Source organism: Marmota flaviventris, chromosome 10 (genome assembly GCF_047511675.1).
Source record: "Marmota flaviventris isolate mMarFla1 chromosome 10, mMarFla1.hap1, whole genome shotgun sequence".
Classification (NCBI taxonomy): Eukaryota; Metazoa; Chordata; class Mammalia; order Rodentia; family Sciuridae; genus Marmota; species Marmota flaviventris.
This window is the reverse complement of record NC_092507.1, coordinates 74,950,804-74,968,741: the sequence shown is the minus strand read 5'-3', so window position 1 is coordinate 74,968,741 and position 17,938 is coordinate 74,950,804. Positions and strand designations below refer to the sequence as shown.

The 17,938-nt window shown below is 33.8% G+C and overlaps 1 protein-coding gene across 2 annotated transcripts in view; it reads right to left on the bottom strand.

The window, feature by feature from the left end:
• Pkn2 (protein kinase N2) overlaps positions 1 to 17,938 on the bottom strand; it is a 125,842-nt gene that overhangs the window by 106,669 nt on the left and 1,235 nt on the right. The gene's annotated exons all lie outside the window — the stretch shown is intronic.

Here is a 17,938-nt window from a genome sequence, read left to right as displayed (position 1 = left end):
AAATGGATGGCATTAGAGCAGATTATGCTAAGTGAAGCTAGCCAATCCCTAAAAAACAAATGTCAAATGTCTTCTTTGATATAAGGAGAGTAGCTAAGAACAGAGTAGGGTCGAAGAGCATGAGAAGAAGATTAACATTAAACAGGGATGAGAGGTGGGAGGGAAAGGGAGAGAGAAGGGAAAATGCATGGAAATGGAAGGAGACCCTCAGAGGTATACAAAAGTACATACAAGAGGAAGTGAGGGGAAGGGGAAAAATAATACAAGGGGGACAAACGAATGTCAGTAAAGGGGGCAGAGAGAGAAGAGGGGAGGGGAGGGGAGGGGAGGGGAGGGGAGGGGGGATAGTAGAGGATAGGAAAGACAGCAGAATACAACAGACACTAGTATGGCAATATGTAAATCAATGGATGTGTAACTGATGTGATTCTGCAATCTGTATATGGGGTAAAAATGGGAGCTCATAACCCACTTGAATCAAATTGTGAAATATGATATATCAAGAACTATGTAATGTTTTGAACAGCCAACAATAAAAAATAAAAAAAAAAAAAAAAAAAATATTTAGAGGGACTGAAGCAGCATAACAGATTTGAAAAGTAACCAAACAGACCTAAAAAAAAAAAAAAAATAAAAAATAAAGTTCTCCATTGGTGATAAGACACTTAATTCTCAAAATGACAAACAAAAAGTAGGTATAGAATTTTGTGTAGACTTTCTATGAGGTTATAACACTGAAAGATTAGAGTAGAACAAAAATTTATAGTAAAATGAACATTGTCTTGATGCTGGAGTACAAAAGCTTTTATAGAAATAAGCTGGAAATTTAATTTTGTTAAGCAATAAGCAACAAACAATTGGGCACTTATTATAATTTGCATATCAAAGCTAAAGCATACTCAACTACAAAGTGGATATTATTTACTAATATTCAGAAGTATATTACCATAAATCCAGTATTGAAACAAGCAGAACCATTTTGGACATTGCAGGTATATAATCTTTGTTCAAATTTATAAAATGTCCAAAAGCTTCTGGGAAAGGACAAAATAAAGGTATGAATTCATTTAAACTGCTCCTTGAAGTTAATGGACTGATGTATAGTTTCATATTTATAATATATAGTGCATAAATTACATATCATAGTTGCTTTTTTGTGCCAGGGATAGAATCCAGGGGTGTTTAGCCACTGAGCCACAACCCCAGATGTTTTTTTAAATTTTGAGACAGGATCTCATTAAGTTGCTTAGAGCCTCACTAAATTACTGAGGCTGACCCTGAACTTGTGATCCTCCTGCCTTAGCCTCCCATGTCAGTGGGATTACAGGTATATGTTACTACACCCAGCTTGTATCACAGATTCTTTTTTTTCCCTTTTTTAAACAAATAAATGACAGCGGCATGCATTACAATTCTTATTACACATATACAGTACAATTTTTCAAATCTCTGATTGTATATAAAGTATGTTGACACCAATTTGTGTCTTCATACATGTACTTTGGATAATGATGTCTATCACATTCCACCATCCTTGCTAATCCCCTGCCCGCTCCCTTTCTCTCCCACCCCTCTGCCCTATGTAGAATTAATCTATTCCTCCCATGCTCCCCCTCCTTACCCCACTATGAGTCAGCCTACAGATGCTTAAATGAAAGCTCAATAACAGAAGTTTATCATATATCAACCAAGATTTGCTTAATTATGCTTACATATAAACTCAGCAGAGCATTAAGACTTGTCATGGAAATACCACATGTTAATATGCCTCCCATCAATGTCCCCTCTATGAAGCAAAAGAAGAAAGAAGGAAAAAAACTCTGTGAAATAGGATCAATTCTTGAGGTCTTTTATGCCCATTTTAGGCCAGCATGTGAAACATACACCTTAAATATTGAAAGAAAAATTAAGTAATCTTAAAATTTAAGCCCGATAGTGGAAAGATTTACTGTCTAAAATATATCAGATAATTTATGTACATAACTTTTTTAATAATTATAACAATCCTCTGGGCCAAAAACTATCTCCACTTTTATTTAAATATGTGTGTACGTGTGTGTGTGTATGTATGTATATGTGTGTGTGTGTGTGTATATATCCCTCAACTGTGTATAACGGCACACTCCTGTAATCCCAGCAACCTGGGAGGGTGAGGCAGGAGCATTCCAAGTTTGAGTCAGCTGCAGCAATTTAGTGAGCCCCTGCAAATCAACACGACTGTCTCAAAATAAAAAATAAAAAGTATTGGGGATGTAGCTCAGAGGTAAGTGTCAATTGCCAGTACCAAAAAAAGAAAAGGAAATGAAACATATTTCAGAGAGTTAAGTAATTCTCCCAAAGTTAAAGAGTTAATATGTGTCAAATATGGTATTAAAACCTAGGTCTTCATGATTTCAAAACTTGAATTATTTACTAGACCAGTGATTTTGACTAGACCTTAGAATTACTGATAAGTACATTTCCTAAAAGAAATTTGCTAAATACATAAGATTACCGATTGTTTTTATTTTGCCAGTTAAAATATTACTTTACTATCAATTATCCTCAACATTCCTCAAAAGAGTATACATTTTATAATCAGTGAAGGAACTGAATAAAAAGAAACATAAATGACAAAATCTTAGATTGGTGAAAGATGCGTAATACTTAAGCATCCCTAATGCACTGGCTATTGGACCAGAGCTTTCACACTAAGGAAAATGTTATGTGAGTATGCGTTCTATATATTTATATAAAGTGGGCATGTATGTTGGCCACTTGATATCAACATGTAAAATATTTTGTTGGCTAAACACTTAATGAATTTGGCTATACAGTTTGAGAGGAAGAATTTGTGGAAACTGATCTATTTTTTTTTTCCCCCTTAGAAAAAGAATAACTCAGAGTCTCTAGGGCAAATAAGGAAAGAAAGGTTAAGGCAATAGGATGAAGTTAATAAGTGAGAAGCCAGCCACAGGAGTCAAAACAGATTGTACTATGAGGGGAAGGATAAAGTAGAAAGTGGGTATCTTTGTTGAAACAGAGTATGTTCCCATAAACATGTGTAGAAATAGAAACACAGGAAGCACAAGGTGCCATGTGAACCTAGGTACCTTCTGCCCCTAAACCATACAATTCTTAAGGGAGATCTGGGATTCCAACAGGGTAAAAATTGTGGGACAGAATTAATTTTCCCTTCAGATAACTAGCCATTCATCAAGAAAAGTCGAGGTGAAAAAGCAAGTAGAAGCACTGTTTGGGGAAAAGGAAAAATATAAAATTAGGAATGATGCACTAAATGAAGATCAGGTGAAGACCTGGGAAGACAGAACTGTGGTTACTAGAGTGGGAAACAGAAGTAGGGAATGAAAGAGCACAGCAAAATGTCTAAAGAACATCTAAAGAACAAAGAGAGCTGGGCGTAGTGGTACATGCTGTAATCCCAGCTGTTCAGGAGGGTGAGACAGGAGGATTGTTAGTTCAAAGCCACCTTCAGCAAAAGCAAGGTGCTAAGCAACTCAGTGAGACCTTGTCACAAGTTCAATAAGGGGAATGGAGTTAAATCACTGGTACACGCCCCCGCCCCTGCAAAACCCCTGCAAAAAAAGAGGTACAATGTGTAGGGATAAAGTCCTTGGATTTGCATCTTTGTTCAGGCCAATTATGACAACAGTGAAGTTATTTAACAATAATATAAATAATAATAAAAGAAAGCTTAACTTGTCTAAATTTTAGCTCTCTTGACTGTAAAATGAAGAGTTTACTTAACTTAAATATAGTTGTTTTAGTACTAAGTAAAATAATAACATGTATTAGTTACCATTTTTTAAATAAAAATGTTATTTTTATTATTTGCTTCAATTATGCCAGAAAACAGGTCCTTCCATCAGCAAAAGAGTCTCAGTTTGAAATGGAAAATTAAATTACTACATAACTTACAAACTTTTGTACCTGCCAGATGATTCTACCTAATAAAAGTAATACAATGCAGTTCTGCTCTAATACCAAAATCAAAATAGGAAGAAAATTGAGTAATAAATGTACAATTTGGGGATCTGGGGACATTAGACTGTTATTTATTCAACAAACATTAATTAGGGGCCATATGTACAAGTTATTCTTTTCATTCAAGTCCTTGTCCTCAAGATTTGTAGCATTCAAGTCACTAGGGGAAATAGAGCAGAATACAGCAATGGCACAATGCAATAAATGATGTTATCATAGAAAATATTCTGTTTTAGTAAGAGATTAGGGGCTGAGGCTGTGGCTCAGTGGCAGAGAGCTTGCCTAGAATGTGTGAGGCACTGGGTTTGATCCTCAGCACCTCATATAAATAAATAAAAAATAAAGGTCCATTGACAACTAAAAAAATATTTTTTAAAAAAGAGAAGAGATTAGACATGACTAGGGGAAAATGTTTTTTAAAAAGTAGAAATTTAAATTGGCTCCAAAAAAGTATTCTAGTTTTTATAGAATATACCACGAACATAGGTGTGGAAAAAATTACTACTCATCCTGTGACTGAAAAATAGGCTGTTTACATGAGTCAGATAAGAATGACAAGTACTTTCGGGCTCAATGACAGCCCAGACTGCCTTCTAAGGAATTAGGACTATTATCCCACAATCAGTAGGAGTCATTGAATGCTAGTGACAACTTCTTTTTAATATTTTTTAATTGTTGATAGACCTTTATTGTATTTATTTATATGTGGTACTAAGCATCGAACCCTGTGCCTCACACATGCCAGGTAAGTGCGCTACTGCTGAGCCCCAGCCCCAGCCCTGACAACTTCTTAATACAGCAGTTGTACACAGTCTAAATAAAAGCAGAATAAGACTACAGAGGTAGAGGTAGAATATCAAGGTTTTATAACTACCCAAATGATAATGAGGACTTGCACTTGGATAGTGGTAATGAATTAATTCAAAATACATAACTAAAAGATATCAGCTGAAGAGGCTGAGATAGTAGTAAGTGAAAGTGAAGAGTTTTCTAGTATGGTCAACCAAGGGAAGGATAGGTTTTAGACACTTAGAGAAAGCACATTTGACTTAATGGTCATAACAAAAAGAATCTGATTATTCAAGCATTTATGAAGCATAAGCCATAAGGAGCTAGAGACACAAAGATGAGTCAAACTAGTACCCGTCTTGGAAGTAGTAGAAACCATATATAATTTAACAATTACCACCCTAACCTATATATTCAATGACAGGAATTACAAAATGGGAAATAGAATGATTTGCAAGTGGCCCAAAATGTTGCATGACCAAATTCATTACATTTACTTATTTATTAAAAATCTACAAATTTATATATTAACATATTTTTCTTAGCAGAAGTTTAAGAACTGCTCAGTTTTATAAATGCTGTTCAGGAAGATAACAACAGTAGTATTCTCAAAATTGAAATATCATATGCAATGCTACTTAGGTATGAAAAAAAATAGTATGGTTCAAAAAACTGCAAGTAGTTTAATATGCCCAAATATAAAATACACAGTAAGGAAAAAACTGAAAGGACTAGTAGAGCCAGATGATGGAAGGTCTAATTTATTTTATTCTACAACAGATGGAAAATTACTGAAAGAGTTTAAGTAGAAGTGCTCTCCTAACTAACACTCCCTTCATAGAGAATAATCTCTATCCCTAACATTGGTATTAGAGAACCCCATTTGCCGAATGCCAAAGTTGAACAGATCAGAGGTGCATGCTCCAGCGACAAAGATCAATTAGATTTTCTCATCCAAGCATTTAGAATCCAGACACACAGTTAGTCAGTTAGCCATGTATCACAGACATCAGCACTAGCACTACAGCATTAAAGATATAAGAGAATAAGTAGCCATAGAAAGAGAACATCCAGTTTCTTGTTCAGTACTCATGGGACTTGGCTATATGATATTACCTTTGGATTAAGTGAGATGTCCCTGTAGCTTTCCAATAAATTCATTTTTTGCTTAAGCTAATTTAAATGGGTCTCTATTCCCTGTAAATCTGACAAAACAAGGCTTTGGTGGTTAATCATTCTGGTAGTTAATCTGAATGATGCAGGGAAAATACGCTAAAAAGAAGTGGAATATTTAAACAGGGAAGGAGTTAAAAGGAAATAAATAGCAAATAGAGGCAGCTATGATGGTGGAAAAAAAAGTAACCAGTGTTTGGCAGGGTCCTCAAAACTTAATTTAAACAAAGTTTCTGAAAGCTTAGGCGGTATCAAATGCCTCTAAGGACTAGAAGGAGCTGGAGGCTAATGATGTCTTTTTTTGTTTGTTTGTTTATTTATTTTCCTTTTTGGTGCTAATGATGTCTTTTAAGAGAATAGTTTTAAAAGAATTGAGACAGAAGTTATATTTGAATAAGTTAAAAAAAATGGTAGAAAATAAGCTGGGTATGGCACACACCTGTAATCCCAGCAGCTTGGAAGGATGAGGCAGGAGGATGGAAAGTTCAAATCCAGACTCAGCAACAATGAGGTGCTAAGCAACTCGGTGAGACCCTCTCCAAATAATACAAAAAAAGGGCTCAGTAGAATGCCCCCGAGTTCAATCCCTGGTACCCTCTCCCTCCAAAAAAAATTGTATAAAATAAAGTCATTAAGAAATTTCTTTAGCCAGGTGCGGTAGTGCATGCCTGTAATCTCAGTGACTCAAGGGAGTAAGGCAGGAGGATCACAAGTTCAAGGGCAGCCTAGGTGACTTAGCAAGACTCTGTCTCAATAGTTAATAACCCCTGAGTTCAATCCCCAATAGTGGGGGGGGGGGGAGGGGGCAGTCTTTAAAAACCCAACAGATAAACTTATTTTTAGGCAAAAAGACAAGAAAAAATGAAAGTCTTATCCTGCAAAAAAGCAAAACATGATTTTATGGAGGACGTAGAAGGTTAGGAAAGTACACCCTAGCAAGGTGAAACAATTTTCCCTTAAAATGTGGTGGTGGGGAGGGGAATGACTAAAATTCCAAGGAATTTTAAAGTAAAGAGAAGGAAAGTTCACACTGTTGAACACCACATATCTTTAAGAGGCAGTGACTGGGTAAGTGACTACCTGATTACAAAGGAGCACAAGTAGATTGGAAAACTTAGGGGAAAAGATAGTTTGAGATATAACTGGATAACATGACGGGAATCAACAAGAGGTAAGTCAAGAATCATCTTTATTGACCTAAGATTTCAGGGAATAAAACAAACTAATATTGTACGAAAAAAAGCGAACTACTAATGAGCTAGTTATGATAACTTCAGGTATTGTTCTTATATAACCTTATGATATGACTTAATTCAAACTTGTAAAAATGAATCAAATATGGCCATTCAGAGAAACTATGTCCTAAAAGCTGAAAAAGAAGTCTGTCTTAAGTTTATATTATAAAGAAGTTTGATAGAGATTTCAAAATAATTATTATTTTAACATTTAATAATGATTTAAATACTAAAAAAATGTGGTGGTGGGGGGGGGGAAATGACCTAGACCTTTACTCCATATTAAATAATCAACTCCAGAGCACTTGCCTAGCATGTGTGAAGCACTGGGTTTGATCCTCAACACCACATAAAAATAAACAAAGGCATTCTGTCCATTTACAACTACCCCCCCAAAAAAAAACCCAACTTCATTAAAATGAGATATCACAGTATACCTATTCGAATGGCCAAAATTCAGAACAGTAATAACACCAAATACTGGACAGAATGAGAAGAGAAACTCTCATTTACTGTTGGTGGGACAAAACAGTACAACCACTTTTGGAAGACAATTCAGTAATTTCTTACAAAACCCCCAAATTTTTTCATCACACAATCCAATAGTTACAGTCAGGTTTCTTGATATGTATGTATGTATGTGTGTGTGTATATATAAATATATATTTTAGTTGTAGTTGGACACAATACCTTTATCTATTTATTCTATTTATTTATTTATTTATTTTTAGTGGTGCTGAGGATTGAACCTAGCGCCTGGCATGTGCTAGGCGAGCACTCTATGGCTGAGCCACAACCCCAGCCCCAGGTTTCTTGGTATTTACCCAAAGGATCTGAATATTGTGTCCACATAAAAACCTGCACATAGATATTTAGAGCAGCTTTATTCATAATTGCCAAAACTTGAAAGCAACTAAGATGTCCTTCAGTAGGTGAATGGTCAAACTGTAGTACATTCAAATAAGAGAACATTATTCCATGCTAAACAGAAAAGATGGATCACGCCATGAAAAAACATAGACAAAACTTAAACGCATGTTACCATATGAGAAGCCAGTCTGAAAAGACCACATTCTGCATGATTCCAACTATATGACATTCTAGAAAAGGAAAAACTATGGAAACAGTAAAAAAATCAGTGGTTGCCATGAGTTAGGAGAGGGGGGGATGACTAGTAGGACACAGATTTTTTTTTGCGCGGGGTGGGGGAGGGTGGTGGTACGGAATTGAACTTCAAGCATGCTAGGAAAGCACTGTGTCACCATGCTATATTCTAGCTCCTCCCCAACCTTGTTTATTTGGAGACCAAGGTTCCAAGAATTGCCCAATCTGGCCTTGAACTCGCCTCCTCCTGCCTCAGCATCCTGAGTAGCTGGGATTATAGGCATGTGCCACTGGTCCAGCAAGCACAGAGGATTCTTGGTACCGTGCCACTACTCTGTTTGATATTATATGTATAATGACCTTGTGGATACAGGTCATTATACATTTATACAAGCCCAATGAATGTATGATATCAAAAATAAGCCCTAAAGTAAATTATGGACTCTGGATGATAATGATGTATTAATGTGGGTTAACCAAGTATAATAAATGTACCACTCTACTAACACAAGTTTAAGCAGGAAGGCTATATGAAATCTGTACCTTCCTTTCAAGTTTTGTTATAAACATAAAACCACTCTTATAAAAACAACGTCTATTAAAAAACAGTAACTCCAGATGCGATGATTTTTAAGTGTAAAAAATAAAACTTTGAGACTCTTATTTTTTTTTTAAAAGAGAGAGTGAGAGAGAGAGAGGGGGGGAGAGAGAGAGAGAATTTTTTTTTTAAATATTTATTTTTTAGTTCTCAGCGGACACAACATCTTTGTTTGTATGTGGTGCTGAGGATCGAACCCGGGCCGCACGCATGCCAGGCGAGTGCGCTACCGCTTGAGCCACATCCCCAGCCCCAAAACTTTGAGACTCTTAATAGAAAACAAGCAACTATCCTTTTTAAACCCAGGATCTGGGTTTGAGGCATAAAAAGCAATTATAAGATTAAAAAAACTCTATTAAAATTAAGAACTTTTCTTCATCAAACAACAATCACAAAACTACATTTAAGATTTTAGGCTTGTAAATTCTAGTAAATTGTGCAAGAGAATAATGTTTTCTCTTTTATATCTAACATCAAATTTGGTCAACTCCAACATGTCAACTGCAAGCTATGCAAATACTTGAGTAACTGACTCACATAATCTATACTTGGAATATACTGCCCTTCAAACAAAAAAATTAAAATATTAATTGCAAATAATAATTTTAAGTAGCTTGTAACAAAGAGATATGGAATGGGAAAATGAGCAGTTGATGACTTATTTTCATATATAATTTTCATTATTTGCTTCTAAATTCACTGAGTCAATTAACATATAAGTGCCTAGTTTGTGTGAAGCAATATAATATGTACGTGTGTGTGTGTGTGTGTGTATTTCTTTCTTTCTTTTTTTGAAACAGGTTCTTACTAAGTTGCTTAAATATGCTTAAACTTGTTATCCTCCTACCTCAGCCTCCCAAACTGCTGGGATTACAGGTGTGAACCATGATGCCCAGCACAATACAATATTTTAACAACTGTGTACAGGAGTTCATTTGGTTAGTTTACAAATCCATGGGACATAAACTGAATAACTTTATCCTTTTTATACCAAATCTATACAATTGAAATATAAGGTTGTTGAGCTCAATGATGTTAATGATTGTATTTCACAAAATGGTAAAACAGTCAAACTATCCCTCCTATCTTACCCTCTAAAATAAAGTAAAAAAGACAATTTAGAAACTGAAAGACATTAGAATATCGGCATAAATATTTAAAACTCCTGCCAGGTGTGGTGGTACACACCTGTAATCCCAGCAGCTCTGGAGGCTGAGGCAGGATGATTGTAAGTTTAAAGTCAGCCTGAGGAACTTAGCAAGGCCCTAAGCTACTTAGTGAGACCCTGTCTCAATGGCTAAGTGGTTAGGTGCCCCTGGGTTCAATCCCAGGTACCAAAAAGGAAAAAAGAAAAAGAAGAAGAAGAAGAAAAAAAACTCTTGTATATCAATACAAAAGAGAGAAAAATACAACAACAGAATTTTCACTGAAGAGAAAACATAAAAAGCCAGGAAACAAAAAGAAATATTCTTTATCAGTGATAATCAGGAAAATATGCATCAAGATCATGACATAATACAACCTTTTGTTTTGCAAAAATATCAAGTGTTAAAGAGGATGGATAACTAAAGGGTCATTTATCTCATATATTTCTATTATGAATATAAATTGATACAACTATTTGGAAGTTCTATATCATCTCTTAAAGTGAATATGCACCTACTCTGTGAGGCAGCAACTGTATCTCTGTTATTACCAATAGAAACTTAACACACACACACACACACACACACACACACACACACTAGGGAACATGCACAGAATGTCCATAGTATCTTTGTTCACTATCACAAAAACTAGAAAATAACAATGCCCCACCAGGGAGAGTGGATAAATATCCAAATATCTAATAATGGGGAGATATTCATTCAATGAAATATTATGCAATAATTAAAACTAATGACTACAGCAACATCTCATAATATGGATAAATCTTAGCTAAACTAAGTGGAAAATCCAGGTAAAAAAGATTATATTTCACAGGCATGGTAGTGCACACACCTGTAATATTAGTGGTTTGGGAGGCTGAAGCAGGAGGATCACAAGTTCAAAATTGGCCTCAGCAGCTTAGCAAGACCCTACCTCAAAATAAAAAATAAAAAGGAGTGGGAATATTGCTTAATGGTTTACAGCTTCTGGGTTCAATCCCTGGTACAAAAAAATTATATTTAACATAATTATATAAAAACAATTAAAAGATACAACTTAGAATTATACACCCAATAAAACTGCAATCAAGGAAAAAGAACGACAACAAGAATCAAGATGATGATTACCTGGGTTACAAGAAGGTGGAAGTAAGGGCATGGAATGGAGTAAAACTATATGTAAATTAAGTCCCTAGCTTTTTAAGGGAAGGGAAAGTTATGGTACATCAGTACTTATATTATGGTTGACAGATAATGATTCAATGCAGTATTCCTGAGGTTTAATTTTTTAAAATCTAAAAATTTCACACCATTTATTCAATGAAATGTCTGAAATAAGCAGAAAAACCACTTTCTTGAAGAGTTCCTAAGTTAGCTACTATAAAAAAGGGAAAAGCAGTAAATTAATGTATAAAATGTGATAATCAACATATGATTAGATGGTAGTATCTTCTATTACCAAAAATAAATTCCAAATTGTCTAAGTACATATGTGAGGACAATAAGGCTTTAACAAATAAGACCAAGTCATCATCGTTAATTTTTAAACAGATATTTCTCAGTAACTTGGGAGGCTAGAAAACTAGCCTAGAAAATAACATTATTCAAAATAACAAGGCAAGAGGATCACAAATTCAAGACCAGCCATCTTAGCAAGGCCCTAAGCAATTTGGTGAGATCTGGTCTCAAAATTTAAAAAAGGGCTGCAGATATGGCTCAATGGTAAAGTGCCCCTGGTTTCAATCCCTGGTACCAATAATAATACTATCTATTATATAATTCTTAGGTATCAGTTCATCTTTATAATATAATACACCAACATTTACTCCCCCCCCCCACCAGTACTGGGAATTAAACCCAGGGGTGCTCTACCTCTGAGCCACATCCACAGTCCTTTTTATTTCTTATTTTAAGACAGGTTCTTGCTAAATTGCAGTGGGCCTCATTGAGTTGCTAAGGCTGGCCTCAAACTTGTGATCCTCTTTTTTCAGTCTCCAGAGTCACTGGGATTACAGCTATACACCATCATGCTCACCATTTACTTTCAGATCTATGGTATTTATTATTACCAAGTACAATCTTCTCAGGCTTTCCTGTACTTCTTTTTTTCCAGACAATATTTATGCATATGTACAAAATTTAATTTGATGCTGGAATATCCAAATGTGATGAAAAAGCTAATTTCAAATAAGAAATCATCAGATAAATTAAGAGAAGCTAGACATGTGTCAAGATAAATGTTCTTGATTTATTTTCCTAAGATACTAAAAATTACTTTTTCATTAGTATGTTTTTCCCATTCAAAATTTTAAATATCTTTTTAAAGCTTTAAACTAGTTTTTAATTTTCTAACTTTGCTATCAAGTTTGAATTCTGACATACATGAAGCACAGTAAGTGTCATATTTTATTATACTCTATAATAGACATTTGACAATTGTTCAACATTTTATATTTTATTAGGCAATAATGGAGAATTATTTTATTCAAATATCATTTATGTTATGGAAGTCATACTACTGTGATATTCACCTCTACAAACTACTAATTTGCTCTTCCTAACTGTTTAAAAGTAGACATAGGAATTTCTGACAAATAGCATGAAAAATTTACTGTTGTCAAATTTGAATCTAAGTAAAATAGAGAGCCCAAAGAATCAGATGCTAAGACCTGGAACAAATACAAAATGTCTACAAAATATCCTACCTCTCTTTTTTTCAACACTGATCACATGAGAATGATAGGAATTGCAGGAGATTAGAACTAACCTCAATACTTACTGAAATGGTAAGAAAGCATGACCCATTTTAGAATTATCATTTAATATCACTAGTTTCTGTACAGAGACTATTATTGAGATAGCCAAAAAAAAATCTGCCAGTTTAATAATGTCTAATTCTAAGCATACACTAAAAATCATAAATATTATAGTTTTCTATAAATCAATAATGAAAACTACACTGCATTGTTTTACTTGTTCAGAGTTGTTACTATGTATCATCATTGTAGGTTACTAAACCTAAACCAAATATTCAGATTCTTAACTATATCTCAAAGCACAAAGACAAAATCAAAATACTTATATTTAATTCTTAAAGTTACTGATCTACTTCTTTAAAACCAGTGGCAAGAAAAAAAAAGTTTAACCTATAGCTACTTCTGTCTCACAACTGGCTACAGTTTAAGTCTATAATGTTCCCCACAGGGCAAGCTGTTTAAGGCTTAGTTCCCAGCTTAGTGCTATTGTGGGGTGGTGGGAACTTTTAAGTGGTGGGATCTAATGAGAAGTCCTCAGGTAATTGGTGCTTGTCCTAAAACAGGAAAGTGGGACCTTAACCCTTTCTCTTCCCAGCCATAAGTTGAGCTTTGATATGCACTTCTACCATGATGTGCTACCCACTCACCAAAAAGGCCTAAAAGCAATGTCAGCCTGATGATTGAGTAGAACCTCCAAAACTGAGCCCAAATAAAACTTTTCTCTTCATAAGTTGATAGTATCAGGAATGGGTTATAGTAACAGAAAGCCAACTAACATAACTCTTTGAACTTCAATTTTCTTTAAAATTCTAATAAGTAAAATGGGATAAAGAAGGAAAAAAGGAAAATGGGATAAAGAAGGAAAAGAGGAAATGCATTTTCAAGTTGGAAAGGTTTGTCAGTTACCTCTAAATATTAGAACTATTAACAACTTTTATTTTCTTTTGTGCTTTTCTGCATTTTTCCAAATTTCATACAATAAGAATGCATTACACTTATAATTCAAATAAACTGTAAAATCTATATACCTTTTTATACTACATTCCCCAAATTACTCTAACCTTCCACTTTCCAGTATCACTGCAAAATTAGATGTCATCTCCTAATTTCCCATCAAATGGGAAAAATACAAGTATGGTGTATATAGGTGTAATTAATTTTTGCAGAAATTCCTTTTGTTCTTTTTGAAGAAGTATTTTTTTTAAAAAGTGGATTAGAAATGTAAATTTTAAAAAACTAAATATAATTGTATTGGGAGCAGGGGCTAGTTTAGGATCCTCCCCAGAATACTAAAATCTGTGGATGCTCAAGTTCCTTGGGACAGTGCAGTACTGTCAGCCCTCTATATCAAAGTATTCTGTATCTGAGGAGTCAACTGAGAATCAAAAAATATTTGAAAAAATAAATTGTACCTGTACTGAATATGAACAAACTGTTTCTTGTCATTATTCCTTAAACATCATAGAACAACTATTTATATAGCATTTACATTGTATTTGGTATTATAAGTAATCTAGAAATGATTTAAAGTACACAGGAAGACGTGCATAGGTTATATGCAAATACTACACTGTTTTATATGAAGGACTCAGAGAATTCTGGAATCCATGGGGGTCCTGGAAGTAATCCCCTTTAGATCAAGAGACAACTCTGCATATAATCTATGAACGTCTCTGACACAATGTAAATGCTATGTAAATAACTGTTACGCTGCATTGTTTAGGGAATAGTGGCAAGAAAAAAGTCTCATATTTGGTACAGATATAATGTTTTCAAAACTTGTGATATGCATTTGACTGAATCAATGGATATGAAACTCATGGATACCAAGGGCTAACTGTAATTTCACAATTCCAACAAACTTCTCTTAAAATAGTGAAAATACAGAGACAAATATACCCTTCCCATTAATATACTGAGCACCAACTAAGTGCCAAACACAGCTAGATTGTACAAAAGCATAAAATGTTACAAAATTGATCCTGTAGACAGTCTACAGAGAAAGGGTAAATCTTTTGGGAGATTTTGGCAAACATTTGACATCTTTCTTCAGAAACAGTAATTATTAAATGAAGAGAGCCCGTAAAAAGGTCAGTAGAATGCAAAATATTTATGGGTCCACAGCATTATGGCAGCTTAAACAATGGTGTAGTGGGAAACATACAGATCTGAGTTCAAATTCACACTTCTATTACAACCATGGGCAATTTACTTAACGTTCTTGAACTTAGTTTCCAGATCCATAAAAATGGAAAAAAAATTTTTTACCTTGCTAGGTTGTTGTCAAAGTATACAGGATACTAAATATAGTGTTAAATATGTAGCAAACGATAAAAGTTATTTGTACTTTCATATAATTCTCTTCTAGAACAAAAGTTATTTGTAGTTTCTTCTAGAACCAAAAAGCCATTTTCTTGTTGTTTTTACATCCTCCAATATTGCTTTGGTAGATACTAAATAACTTTGTTAAAATTAATACCTATAATTTAGGGCAAACTACCACAAATTTTCACGTAAGCAAATTCCCTTTATCTAAATAAAGTCTGCTGGGAATAGAATTTAAGATTCCCAACCAAACACTTCACTAGGTATTTTGAAGAAGAAGGTAAATCACCAATAATCAACAAGGTTACCTTATTAGTATGCTGCTCACTATTTGGTTTGGCATTCTACAAAATTAAAGCCAATATTTCATTTGAGATTCACTGTAGTTTTGTTAATTCAGTTTCCTGGAAATAAAATTTAGTTTCCTTAGCCTCACAAAAATATCGAAGTTTCCTTCTATACTTAAATAAATAAAATAACAGGACAAAATAAATTAGTTAAAAAAGATAAAAATTAGAAATTGCCAATTAAGCTTATAATTTAAACACTTTATTTTTACTATAGCAAATATTCTTCCTTATACTCTGAAATCTCTGGCCATCAAAGTTTGTATTTTATTAATGTTTACTTATTTAATAAATTCCCCAAATTACTAGAAAGTTAGGAACATTTTGCATAGAAACATTACAGTGGGGCTGGGGATGTGGCTCATGCGGCAATTCCCTTGCCTGGCATGCGGGGGGGGGGGGGGGGGGGGGGGGGTGTTTGGTTCGATCCTCAGCACCACATAAAAATAAAATAAAGATGTTGTGTCCACCGAAAACTGAAAAATAAATATTAAAAAATTCTCTCTCTCTCTCTTAAAAAAAAAAGAAAAGAAACATTACAGTGATTAACAAGACAAACTACGATAATTTCAGATTTTCTTAGTTCTATCCTTCTACAGAGGTTATTAACAAGCAAAACAATTTCAGGTCCTCAAGTAGTAACATAAAATTTCAAATTCTGCAGTATGAGTTGAAAAAAATGATGAAAAAACTATGTTTCTAAATAAATATCAACATCATTAAAGTTAAGTTGTAACATCCAATGTTCAGAGTGAAACAAGTATTCCTAAGACAAGATACAGCAAAGTAATAGTTTTTAAAAATTAAACACATTTTTAAACTGGCTGCATTACTTACTATGGAAATAAAATCTGTTCAGCAGAGAAGCATTAAGAAATTCATATTGAACTTTTTCAATCTAAATAAATTTAAATAATTTATGAGCTTTAAAAAATGATTCTTAGAAGTTTGATTAATGATCACTATATGACAGATTCATGGCCCCACGAAATAATAAAATGTTTGAAAAGGATATACTTAGTGAAGCAAATTATATGACCATTTATCTTAAGTGCTGATATAAATAATATTCTCAAATAAACACGATAAACTTTAAATGCAATAACTTTTATTAGAACTGGGAGTCCAATAAAACAAGAAAAACATCCTGGATATATATAATGACCTTAAGGTTACTAGAGCAACAATAAGAATTATTCTTGGGGCTGGGGATGTGGCTCAAGCGGTAGCGCGCTCGCCTGGCATGTGAGCGGCCCAGGTTCCATCCTCAGCACCACATACAGACAAAGATGTTGTGTCCACCAAAAACTAGAAAATAAATATTAAAAATTTTCTCTCTCTCTCTCCCTCTCTCACTCTATCTTAAAAAAAAAAAAAAAATATTCTTTTATTTATTTATTTATTTTTGGAGACAAGGTCTCACTAAATTGACTGAAATGGTTGGCCTCAAATCTGAGTCCCTCCTGCCTCAGCCTCCTGAGTGGCTGGGATTATATGCACAGGTCACCCTTCACAGCAAGAACTACTCTTTTTCTAGAGGAAGTTAAGTTTTAGTTTATTTTAAAGTCTAGCTTTATATTAAATATTCCCCTTCTTTGGTCTTATTTTTTAAATTGTCAGGTAAAATTTTTTATTTCTTTAACTTGCTTCCTTATTATTGTCCAAATTGGCCTTATATAACTAAAAAGATACTGTTAATATTTTAATAAACAAAAATGTTTTCACTTCTGGTGCCAAAAGTAAAATACAAACAAGGATGCCAAATACTTCATAATTCTAACCCTACTCAATTCAAAAGAAAAATGAGCCATAGAAGTCAAAGTATGATTTTCATGTTTCCAGACTAGGTAAAGTTTTTCTGAGATGTGTCTCAAATCATCCTCATTTTAAAAGTTCATGTAAATTAAAAATAATAAATTCCAATCATTTAGCAAATGTGGTATACTCTAAGATCTACTTATTAAAAGGTAATTATAATTAAAACACAACATAGCAATATTTTCAATGACAGGAAATTGAACTTTGCATTTCCAAAGAATTCCAAATTTGCAACAGTGTATTAGTGTCTCTTGCTGAAATCTCTTTTGTGAAAAATCAAGATTCACAGCAATGCCTTCCAGCTTATGTCTGACTACACAATAAACCAAACTTATATACAGATCTGTTGAAAAATTCATTTCAACAAGAAATTCAAAGTTTCAATATGTAATTTTGACACCAATCCTTGTTTCTAGATTCAACTTTTTTTTTTAAATTAACAGTCCAATCCTCAAAAAGAAATGCAAGCACGCTATTTTCCTTTTTCTCTTAATTACCAACTCTAATATTTGAGTAACCAAAACACGAGTTCATTAAAACAAACCAAAGTAAGTTTTTTTTTAAAAAAAAGGAATAAAATTTTAATCCAGATGTAAACATCTCGGGAATACTCCAAAGTAAAGAAAAATAAACCCGACAGATAACATATCTCCTCCTACAA